Genomic DNA, 12,218 nt, shown 5'->3' with positions numbered 1-12,218 from the left:
CATTTTAAAACTGTACAGTTCAGTGGTGGGAAGTAAATTGACATTGTGAAACTAATCTCCAACTATTTTCATCTTGCAAAACTGAAACTCTTTTCCCATTAGAAAAAAACCCTCTTCATTATCCCGTTACCCGAGCCCCTGGTAGCGGCCGTGGCTCACGGGCCCAGCCACTCAGCGGCATGTGGGATCCTCCCAGACCGGGGCACGAACCCGTGTCCCCTGCATCGGCAGGCGGACTCTCAACCACTGCGCCACCAGGGAAGCCCACAACCACTCTTTTTATTTCTATAAATCTGACGACTCTAGGTCCTCATACAAATGGAATCATACAGGGTTTAACCTTTTTTGACAGGCTGATTTCACTTAGCATAATGTTCGTAAGGTTCATCCATGTTGTAGCACGTCTGAATTTGCTTTCTTTTTAAAGCCAAGTAACACTCCATGGAATGTTAAGTGCCACGTTGTTTTTTTTTAATTTTTAAAAAATTTTACTTTCTTTAGGCTGTGTTGGTTCTTCACTGTGGTGCGCGGGCTTCTCACTGCGGTGGCATCGCTTGTTGCAGAGCATGGGCTCTAGGCATGCGGGCTGCAGTAGCTGTGGCACTTGGGCTCAGTAGTTGTGGTTCGTCGGTTCCAGAGCGCAGGCTCAGTAGTTGTGACGCACGGGCTTAGTTGCTCCGTGGCATGTGGGATCTTCCTGGACCAGGGCTCAAACCCGTGTCCCCTGCATTTGGCAGGCGGATTCTTAACCACTGTGCCACCGGGGAAGCCCCAGTGCCAAGTTTTTTTGATCCATTCATCTGTTGATGGACATTTGGGTTACTTCCACCTTTTGGCTATTGTGAATAATGCTAATAGACACACGAGTGGACATATATCTTTTTGAGTTACTGCTTTTAATTCTTTTGAGTACTTACCCAGAAGTAAGAGTTGCTAGATCAAACGGTAACTCAGTTCCAAATTTTTGATGAACTGCCGTGTTGTTTTTCATCCTGGAGACACAATTTAATAGCCTTAGCAATAGCACACACGGATTCCTAAGGATGTTTTCACTTTCTGGTGTCCTTTTTCTTTCTTTGGCCGAGCGGCATGCGGATCTTAGTTCCCCAACGAGGGATCAAACCTGTGCTCCCTGCAGTGGAAGATCGGAGTCCTAACCACTGGATGACCAGGGAATTCCTTGATGGTGTCCTTTGAAGCACAAAAGTCATTAATTTGATGAAGTCCAATTTACCTATTTTTCCTATTCCTACCTACTATTTCCTATTTCCTACATATTATTGCTCTTGGTGTCATATCTAACAGTATTTTGCCAAATCCAAGGTCATAAAGTGTTCCCTATGTTTTATCAAAGTATTTTATATATTTATTTTTTAACATCTTTATTGGTATTATATTGTTTTATGTTTAGGCCTTTGATCTTTTTTGGTAAATGATTGATTATGGTATGATGTAATGGTACAACCTCTTTCTTTGCATACGGCTGTCTAGTTGGCCCAGCAGCAATTTATGAAAAGAATATTCTTTCCCCATTTTTGGTACCTTTGTCAAAGATCAGTTGACCACAGATATAGGGGCTTATTTCTCAGTTCTCAATCTGTTCCATAAATCTTTATGGTCTAGCCTTGTGTCAATTTCATACTATCTTGATTACTTTTGCTTAGTATAATGCTTTTGTAACGGGGGAGAGCCAAATCTGACTACACGTGGGATCTATTTCTTTTACTTTAACCTTTGTTTTCCTCTGCTTTTGTTCACTAAAAGGATACTGTCTATACATAATGGCCTGCCTTGGGGAACCCTGCCCCTCTGCCTGAATGTTGAACCAAAGTGCCTTTGTTCAGGGAAACATCTGGAACCTGTCCACCTGTGGATGGCTACAAGAAAGAAGAAATTAACACATCCCCTCCGAGGCTGGCCATTCCAGGTGATATTTGCAAAACTTATGGCCTTTTTACTTTACTTCCTCATCTCCACCCCCTCTCTGTGTTATAAAAGAAACTGGCATCCAAACCCCAATAAAATGGTTATATTGAGACTTTGGTCTGCCATCTTCTCCATCGGCCGGCTTTCCTTGTCTCAACACCTCGTCTCCGATTCATTGGCTGTCGTGCGGCGAGCAGAGCTAGAGCTTGGGCTCGGTAACACCTTGATGTCAGGAAATGTTAATACTACTACTTTGTTTTTCTTTCTTTCTTTTTTTTTTAGGCCGCACTGAGCAGCTTGCGGAATCTTATTTCCCTGATGAGGGATTGAACCCAGGCCCTTGGCAATGGAATCTCGGAGTCCTAACCATCGGACCACCAGGGAATTTCCTGTTTATCTTTCTCAAGATTGGTCTGGCTAATCTAGTTCCCTTGAAATTCCACATAAATTTATGAAACAGCTTGCCAATATCTATAAAGATTACAGCTGGGATTATGATAGGTATTGTGTTGAATCTCTAGATCATTTTGTGGAGTAGCAGCAATTCAACAATGTGAAGTCTTCTGAACCATGAAATTGGGAGTTTTCCCATTTATTCATACATTTCTTAATTTCTTTTACCATGTTTTGTAGTTTTCAGAGGATTTGTTTTGTACTTTGAGTTTAGTTTGTTGTTCTTTTTCTAGTTCCCTGAGGTGTTAGGTTGTTAATTTGATATCTTTCTTTCTTAATATAGATGTTTATCACTATGAACTTCCTTTTTACTACTACTTATACTGCATACGAGTGTCCTGTTTGGGTATCCCTAGAAAGCCTATCTGAAGTAGCCTGTGTCTAGCAACTCTCTGTTTCAATTCACTCTTTATACTGGAGCCCCGTTGATATGGTGGGAAGGTATTTGGGTGGGAAAACGTTCTTTTATGTTATGATTAAACTTGTAATGTTTTGGTGGGACAAAATTCCTTGACTATAAACTTCAGAACAGTTTCTTAGCAAAAGATTTATTCCTCATCTTTTGTAGAGAGGAAATTTGAAGGGTCTGGGAGTTATCCTCTTTCCCCAATAAGATAAGGTTTTAGCAAATAAGTTTTCTTTAAGGAATGGTCTAAGTTACAGAGAACAGAACGCTTTGTGTGTTTATCATTTTCTGCATGAAGAATGAGGTCATTTTTTTCCATTCTTCAAGGTGAGAACCTGCTTCGGATCCTGCAGGAAAAAATTGATGAGTTTGTGGGGTTCCTTAGGACTGAACTCACTAAAGCTTTTAACTCTCAAGCAAGTCCAATCTGGGTCTCCAGTAAATTCATTGTTAACAGTTTCTGTGCTCCTAGAGTTTGTAGACTCCAGTTGTTTCTCCTCCAGGTAAGTGGTTATTCTCTGTATTCACCTGTCTCTCATTTTTGGGAGCACTGTTATGCCATGTAATCTCAAATCTCTCTTAAATCTAAGAACAGGTATTGCTTTTCAGGTTCATCAGGTATTTTCTTGTTGTGAAGACAAGAATGATCGCTCTGAGTTTTTATATATTGGAACAGAAACCATCCATTCACTTGTGTTGCTCACTTGTGAGACTACAGCATTTTTACTTATTCATTCTACTGCCAGAACCACGTAGGAAGCTTCAAAGGTTTTCTTTTGTGACCAATGCATCTAAAAACATTATCATACGTGGATATCTGTATTTGGATTTCTTTTCCTCGTCTTATAAAAATCCCCTACCCTGAATGTGTGTTTATAACCCCAAAGACATGTTCCATTGTAACCACTTTCTCTTTTATCACTGCCCTTTGGAGGCAGGATCAACCCCCTACCTAAAATGAATCAGATGTTAAGACTGCTGTCGCCACATGCATCAAGCAAAGTTTTAAAAAATTATTACACAAAGGTACTTTCTAAGGAATGTAGGGTAAGTGGTTTGAGGTGGCTTGAGCAAAGGTGGCTTGAGCAAAAAATTATTACACAAAGGTACTTTCTAAGGAATGTAGGGTAAGTGGTTTCTAAGGAATGTAGGGTAAGTGGTTTGAGGTGGCTTGAGCAATGGGTTGGTCCTTTAATGTGTACAGGGGTAGAGGCTGTGGGTTTTCAAGTTCGGATCATATTACCTGCTGACACAAAAAAGACAGGGGCATATGTCAACCTTCCTAACTTGTTTACCCATTGTGGGCCAGGCAGGGTGAGCAGTTGTCTCAAGCAGATTGAGTCAGATATGAAAAATGAAGTCAGTGTCTTTTCTAATGTTTACTCCTTAGGTTTACTGACTGAATGACAACACATCTCTGTAAAAAATTAACAAATAGAAACCACAATTAAAATAGAGTTGAGAGACCAGAAGGGGGAGTTCTCACACTCTAGGACATAGCCAAGCCCAACAGGAAAAAAAAAGACTCCTCTTGGTTCCTGGCAAGGACTCATTCAATGAAAAGCCATGGACTCTTTGTTTCCTACAGCCCTCCCATCTTCCTTTCCCTCTCTCTGAAAGTGTTCTGTCCTTGCTGTGTGGGGACTTGCCTATGGCTTGCCATAGTTCCAGACCCTGAATTGTGGTCCTCTGCTGATCCCAAATAGACCCATCTTTGCTGCAGAAATATGTAGCACAAGCAACATAATTCAGATGACAATGCCTGAAGAAAATATTTGAATTCAGTCATCCCAGGGTGTTGGAGAGAGCCAGGAAAGTGTCAGTATACTTCCAGAATTTGTTCAAATATTTTAGTAATGTAATTACTTATTTTGTTTTTTGCCCTTTAAAAAATTTTTTTTATTTTACATTAGCGTACAGTTGATTTACAATGTTGTGTTAGTTTCAGGTATCAGCAAAGTGATTCATTTATACATATACATATATCCATTATTTTTCAGATTATTTTCCCATATAAGCTATTACAGAATACTGAGTAGAGTTCCCTGTGCTATACAGTAGGTCCTTGTTGATTATTTTATATATAGTAGTGTGTATTTGTTAATCCCAAACCCCTAATTTATCCCTTCCCCCCCCGTTTCCACTTTAGTAACCATAAATTTGTTTTCAAAGTCTGTGAGTCTTTCTGTTTTGCAAATAAGTTCATTTGTATCACTTTTTAAAGATTTCACATATAAACGATATCATATGATGTTTGTTTTTGTCTGGTTTACTTCACTTAGTATGATAATCTCTAGGTCAATCCATGTTGCTTCAAATAGCATTATTTCATTTTTTTTTATGACTGATTAATATTCCATTGTGTGTATATATATATATATATATATATATATATATATACCACATCTTCTTCCATTCCTCTGTCAATGGACATCTAGGTTGCTTCCGTGTCTTGGCTATTGTAGATAGTGCTGCAATGAACACTGGGGTGCATATATCATTTTGAAGTACGGTTTTCTCCGGATATATGCCCAGGAGTGGGATTGCTGGATAATACAGTACTTCTATTTTCAGTTTTTTAAGGAACCTCCATACTGTTCTCCATAGTGGTTGTACTAATTTACATTCCCACCAACAGTGTAAGACGGTTCCCTTTTCTCCACACCCTCTCCAGCATTTACTGTTTGTAGACTTTTTGATGATGGCCGTTCTGACCGGTGTGAGGTGATACCTCATTGTAGTTTTGATTTGCATTTCTCTAATAATTAGTGATGTTGAGGATCTCTTCATGTGCTTCTTGGCCATCTGTATGTCTTCTTTGGATTTAGATCTTCTGCCCATTTTTTGGTTGTTTTTTTTTTTTCGATATAGAGCTGCATGAGCTGTTTGTGTATTTTAGAGATTAACCTCTTGTCAGTTGCTTCGTTTTGCAATTACTTATCTTAATTTGTTGTCTCATTTGTTGTGTTCCTGGGGCACCTTGCTAGTGGAGCCTACCCACATGCAGCCAATAACGCTTTTAGGGGAACAGAACTCTCTCTGATGGCTAATAGTCAAAAGCCAAGTGGTCATCAGCTACCATGACTGCCAAGGAGTTTTCCTTCAAGGAAAACATCTGAAGTATTAGCTGTCTGCCACCTATAATTAGAGTGTTTTGGACATTTCACGATTGGTATTAATGGTGTGTTTGTTGAATGATATCATGTGTGACCAGGTCAGTGCCAGTGCCTTTCAGTACAACGAGCACCTGAGTGCAAATGGTAGGAAAACAGCACATTCATGTTGGATGAGCTGGAGGGATTTTGAAGGAGGGTGCCCAAAATGAAATACTGACGTGCAGGGTACACAGATTACAGGTGATGTTAGGAAGAAGAGCAGGGAGTGAGATAAAACAGTGGTGGCCAGGGTGCACCATGACCATCAACTGAAGACCTGCATGAGTGACCAGTCTGACAGAAATGTCTGGTATAGAAAGGCCTCTACTTATAAGGTGCCAGTAAGTTTGATGATCAGACCAAGTTATTGGTCCCAAAGACTGGGGGAGTGAATCCAAGTAATGCCTCAAGCAGCAGGAAGACCTAACTCTAAGAAAGCAAGGTTTAAGTGGGCATTAAGATAACCTATGAGGGTTGTATACTAGGGTTGTAAGAGAGGTACAAGGTCTACCAAATGCCTTTTTCAAGAACCCAGTGTTTTGTTTTTCATAATTCAGTTGATAATATCAATAATATACAGAGTGTCTTGGTGAGTCATTTCATTTCGGTTTCAGTAGGTTCACGTATGATAGAAAGAGTAATTACTCTATATAAGTATCTACCACAGTCAGAGCATAGCAAGTAGTCAGTAGAGGGGGTGAGGGGCCCTAGAAAGTCTGTTTGACTTTCTGACTTCCCTGGTGGCGCAGTGGTTAAGAATCCGCCTGCCAATGCAGGGGACATGGTTTCGAGCCCTGGTCCGGGAAGATCCCACAAGCTGCGGAGCAACTAAGCCTGTGCGCCACAACTACTGAGCCTGCCCTCTGGAGCCCGTGAGCCAAAACTACTGAGCCCACGCGTCACAACTACTGAAGCCCACACGCCTAGAGCCCGTGCTCCGCAACAAGAAGCCACCGCAATGAGAAGCCTGTGCACCGCAACGAAGAGTAGCCCCCGCTCGCCGCAACTAGAGAAAGCCCACGTGCAGCAATGAAGACCCAACGCAGCCAAAAGTAAATAAATAAAATAAATTTATAAAAACAAAACAAAAAAACAATGGATCTCCATTTCCTTAAAAAAAAAGAAAGTCTGTTTGCCATCAGCTGTAGGGACCCTTTCCTTGGTCAGGAAAGTTATGTCCCTTGATTATATTATCAGTGTTGTGTTTGTTCACATCAAGTGTATCATTGGTCGGTCACTAAGTTAGCCATGGCAGAAAAGGGAAGTCCTTTGCTTTTTTTGTTTTTTGTTTTTTTTTTTAACATCTTTATTGGGGTATAATTGCTTTACAATGGTGTGTTAGTTTCTGCTTTATAACAAAGTGAATCAGCTATACATATACATATGTTCCCATCTCTCTTCTCTCTTGCGTCTCCCTCCCTCCCATCCTCCCTATCCCACCCCTCCAGGTGGTCACAAGGGAAGTCCTTTGAATTTTGCTTAAACTTTAGAAGTCTCTACATGGTTATGGATTACAGGGGCTCACAGGGCCAAGGTTAATACCATCAGATCTCAGGTGTAATGATATGAGCCTCTGCAGACTGAGGTTTAATATGTGCAGTATAAGCAGTGGCATTTGATTTGTACTTCGGTATTGTGAGGCAAATTATTCTCAGAGTTCTTAATGCCAAAGGGGGCGACTTTGTTTTTATTGGTGAGACCAGACAGGTAGATCATGGGCAATGGCCAAGTGATCTGTAACACTGTGCAGGTGAGTTAGATTGATTCTTGGGCAGCGACTTATCTATTGCTAGCATAGTTGCCTGGATTGTGACCAGTCTCATGCCTGGGTCCAGTCTTAATCATGGATGGCCCGTTTGATCTCGGGACAGAATGCAGCATCTCTGCAATGGAACCCATCAGAATTGGTTATGGCACATTGTCCATAAAAAATATCAACTTCCTGGTCATTCATCTGCTCCCAAGTGACTCCCAAAGTGGATAATGTGCCTAGAAAGTTGGCCTCTTCCAGAATGGATTGCATCAGACAATACGGGAACACACTTTCTTGTCTCGGTGGGATATGCCAGAGGCGCCATTTTTGACTCTATTCTGTACGCACCAATGGATATTTAATGATGAGACCTTTGGTTGGAAAGTCTGAAGGGTCCTGCATTCATGACCAGCCCCAAGACCACTGCAGCCCCGCAGCCTTCTGTGGCAGGACACAGCCCACTCACTAGCAGGCTGGCACCAGCCCCAGGACTCCCTGGGCCCCGGCCCTGCCCACCAGAAGGCCAACAACAGCTTTGAGCCACTTTGGGCCCCTCAGCCAGCTGCCACGGGATCCAGTTCCACCCACCAGCAGGCTGACACAAGCTTTGGAGCACCCTGAGCCCTGCAGCCAGCTGTGTGAGGAACCAGCGCTGCCCATCAGCAGGCTAACACCAGCTCCAGGACCCTCAGAGCTCTGCAGGCAGAATTCCCAGGATAGGGCTCTACCCACCAGTGAGCCAGCACTGGCCCCAGAAACCCTTGGGCCTTGGCCCTACCCACCAATAGGCTGACACCAGCTCTGGGACCCCTGGACCCTTCAGCCAGAGACTCCAGGATGAGCTCTGCCTGCCAGTGGTCCAGCACCAGCCCTAGGACCTGATTTCACCCCCCCAGTGGATGGGCACCAGCCCCAGGATCTCCTGGGCACTAACCCTGCCCACCGGCGGGTAGACACTAGCACAGAACTACCATAGTCCTACAACATGCTGTAGCAGGGCCCAGCCCACCCACCGGCAGGCCAGCACCAGCTCTGAGACACCTCAGGTCCCTAAGCCACCCGCCCAGGGACCTGGTCCCACCACAAGCTGGCTGACACAAGCTTTGGGAAACCCCAGACACTGCAGCCAGCTGTGCCACCAACTGGTCCTGCCTACCAGTGGGCCAACACCAGCTCTAGGATCCCCAGGGCCCTGCAACCAGAGATCCTGGGACCTGGCTCTACCCATCAGTGAGCCAGCAGTAGCCACAGGACACACATAACTATATCTACTTGCTTTAGACTGTCGTATAAAGTCAAACATATTCTAAAAGATCTATTAATGCATTTTTTACTGCCCTCCTCCACATTTTGTGATTTTGATGTCCTATTTTACATCTTCATGTTTACCCTTTTGCTGTTGATTGTAGTTATCATTGCTTTTACAAAAGTTTTTTGATTGTTTTTTAATCTACGTACTGGCTTATTGAATGATCTTCAATCCCTTTGTATATTTGCCTTTCCTATGGTGATTTTCCCTTTCCTATAGATTCATGCTACTTTTCTATTTAGAAAAGACCTTTCAATATTTCTTTTAGGTTAGGTTTAGTGTTGCTGTATTCTTTTAGTTTTTGCTTGTCTAAGAAATTCTTTATTTCTCCTTCTATTCTAAATGGTAATCTTGCTGGGTAGAGTATCCTACGTTACAGGTTTTTCCTTTTCAGGCTTTTGAATATATCATGCCACTCCTTCCTGGACTGCAAAGTGTCTGCAGAGAAATCAACTGATAGCCTTATGCAGGGTCCCTTGTAACTGACTCTTTGTTTTTCTCTTGCTGCCTTTAGAATCCTCTATCTTTAACTTTTGCCATTTTAATTATGATATGTCTTGGTATGGGTCTGTTTGGGTTCATCTTGTTTAGGACCCTCTGTGCTTCCTATACCTGGACATCTATTTCCTTCTTTAGGTTTGCGAAGTTTGCAGCCATAATTTCTTCAAATACATTTTTCAATCCCCGCTCTCTCTTTCTTCTGGAACCCCTATGATGCACAGGTCGGCATGCTTTATATTATCCCATAGATCTCATATGTTGCTTTCATTTTTTAACATTTGTCTTTCTGTCTGCTGTTACGATTGAGTGATTTCCATTATTCCATCTTCCAGATCACTTATTCGTTCTACTGTGTTATTTACTCTGCTATTCATTGCTTCCAGATTGGTTTTTATCTCAGCAATTGAGTTGTCTAATTTTGACTGTTTCCTCTTTACAGTTTCTAGTTCCTTGCTACAGTTATCTGCATTTCTATAAGTAATCTTTCTTAATTCCTTTAGCATTTTTATTAACTCCTTTTTGAACTTGGGGTCTAGTAGACTAGTGAGATCTGTTTCATTCTTTTTTCTTTTTTTTTTTTTTTTTTGCAGTACGCGGGCCTCTCACTGTTGTGGCCTCTCCCGTTGCGGAGCACAGGCTCCAGACGCGCAGGCTCAGCGGCCATGGCCCACGGGCCCAGCCACTCTGCGGCACATGGGATCTTCTCAGGCCGGGGCACGAACCCGTGTCCCCTGCAGCGGCAGGCAGACTCCCAGCCACTGTGCCACCAGGGGAGCCCCATGTTTATTGTTTTTGCAGTTTATCTCTTTACAGTGTTTGAAGCATAAAGAAACCTATTTTTTATTCAATTACTCAGCCATAAAAAGGAACAAAATTGGGTCATTTGTAGAGATGTGGATGGACGGAGAGTCTGTCATACAGAGTGAAGTAAGCCAGAAAGAGAAAAACAAATATCTCATATTAACGCATATATGTAGAATCTAGAACAATGGTACAGATGAACCTATTTGAGGGCAGGAATAGAGACGTAGACATAGAGAACGGACATGTGGACACGGTGGGGAAGGGGAGGGTGGGATGCATTGGGAGATTAGGATGGACATATATACACTACTATGAATAAAATAGATAGCTAGTGGGAACAAGCTATAAAGCACAGGAAGCTCAGCTCCGTGCCCCGTGATGACCTAGATGGGTGGGATGGGGGTGGGGAGGGAGGTCCAAGAAGGAGGGGATATAGGTATCCATATAGCTGATTCACTTCATTGTACAGCAGAAGTTAACACAACATTGTAAAGCAATTATACTCCAAGTAAAAAAAAAACTATTTCATGTTGTCTTCAAATGTGCATGTACATGGAAAGATATCTATCTCTCCTGCTCTCAAATCCAACATTTACCTGTTTTCTGCTTGAAATTCCCGTTGGCTAATACCTGACCAGGGACCACGAGACTATGGAAAATATTCAAAATGCTTGCTTATGGAAAAATTAAACCAAAACAATTTTAGCCAAGAAATGAAACCAGGAAGCACATATGTTATATAAATTCCAGGACTTCCCTGGTGGCACAATGGTTAAGAATCCTCCTGCCAATGCAGGGGACAGCCACAGCTACTGAGCCTGTGCTCTAGAGCCCGCGAGCCACAGCTACTGAAGCCTGCGTGCCTAGAGCCTGTGCTCCACAACAAGAGAAGCCACAGCAATAAGAAGCCCGCGCACCGCAACGAAGAGTAGCCCCCGCTCGCCGCAGCTAAAGAAAGCCTGTGTGCAGCAAAGAAGACCCAGCACAGCCAAAAATAAATTCCAAATATTATGAGTTTTCACAATAAGAGCTGAGGTAAATAGGCCTTTAGTGTGATGTTTCATGTTTCCTTGACTACGAATTAGACTGTTTTGTGTTTTTGCTTGTGTGTTTGTTTGCAGGATGTTCCCCAACCAGGGATTGAATCCAGGCCACAGCAGTGACAGCACCGAGTTCTAACCACTAGGCCACCAGGGAAGTGCAGAATTAGACTATGTTTAATATTTGCTGTAGTGGTTAAGTGTCAGGGGCTTCAATATCCCCTAGTATCCTTGTATTTTTCCCTGCTACTGTGTTTGGGTATCCCTAGAAATTCATTTATAGGTAGAGTCTGTGTCTGGTATTTGTTTTAATCCACTCTTTTTATACTGGAACCCTGTTGATATGGTGGTCAGGTGTGTGATGGGAAAATGTTCTCATGTTATGATTAAACCTGTTATGTTTTGCGGGGAGAGAATCCCTGGACTATGTATGTCAGAGAGGTTCCTGGCTTTTATTCCTCACCTTTTGTTAGATCAGAAACCTGAAGGGTCAGGAAGTGGTCTGGCTGCCCTTCCCTCGTCAGATAAGACTTCGGCAAATTAGTTTTTCTTGAGGGATGACCTCAGTTACAGAGAACAGAATGCTTTGTGTGTGTATCAAAACGTTTTCCCCCCATTTCCTGCATGAAGCGTGAGTCCATTTTTCCCAATCTTCCCACTGAGAACTTGCTTGGGCTCCTGTAGGAAAAACTAATGAATTTTGGGGGGCTCCAGAAGACTGGCTCCTCTTAGAGCTTTTAACTCTCAAGCTAGTCTGTACTGTGTATCCAGCAATTCTTCTGTTAAACTTTATGACTTCCTAGAAGTTGCTGGCTCCAGTGGCTTCCGCTTTCAGTAATTCTCTATACTCAACCAACTCTCATTTGGGGGG

Source organism: Tursiops truncatus, chromosome 3 (assembly GCF_011762595.2).
Source record: "Tursiops truncatus isolate mTurTru1 chromosome 3, mTurTru1.mat.Y, whole genome shotgun sequence".
NCBI lineage: Eukaryota > Metazoa > Chordata > Mammalia > Artiodactyla > Delphinidae > Tursiops > Tursiops truncatus.
Note: the sequence above shows the minus strand (reverse complement) of the source record.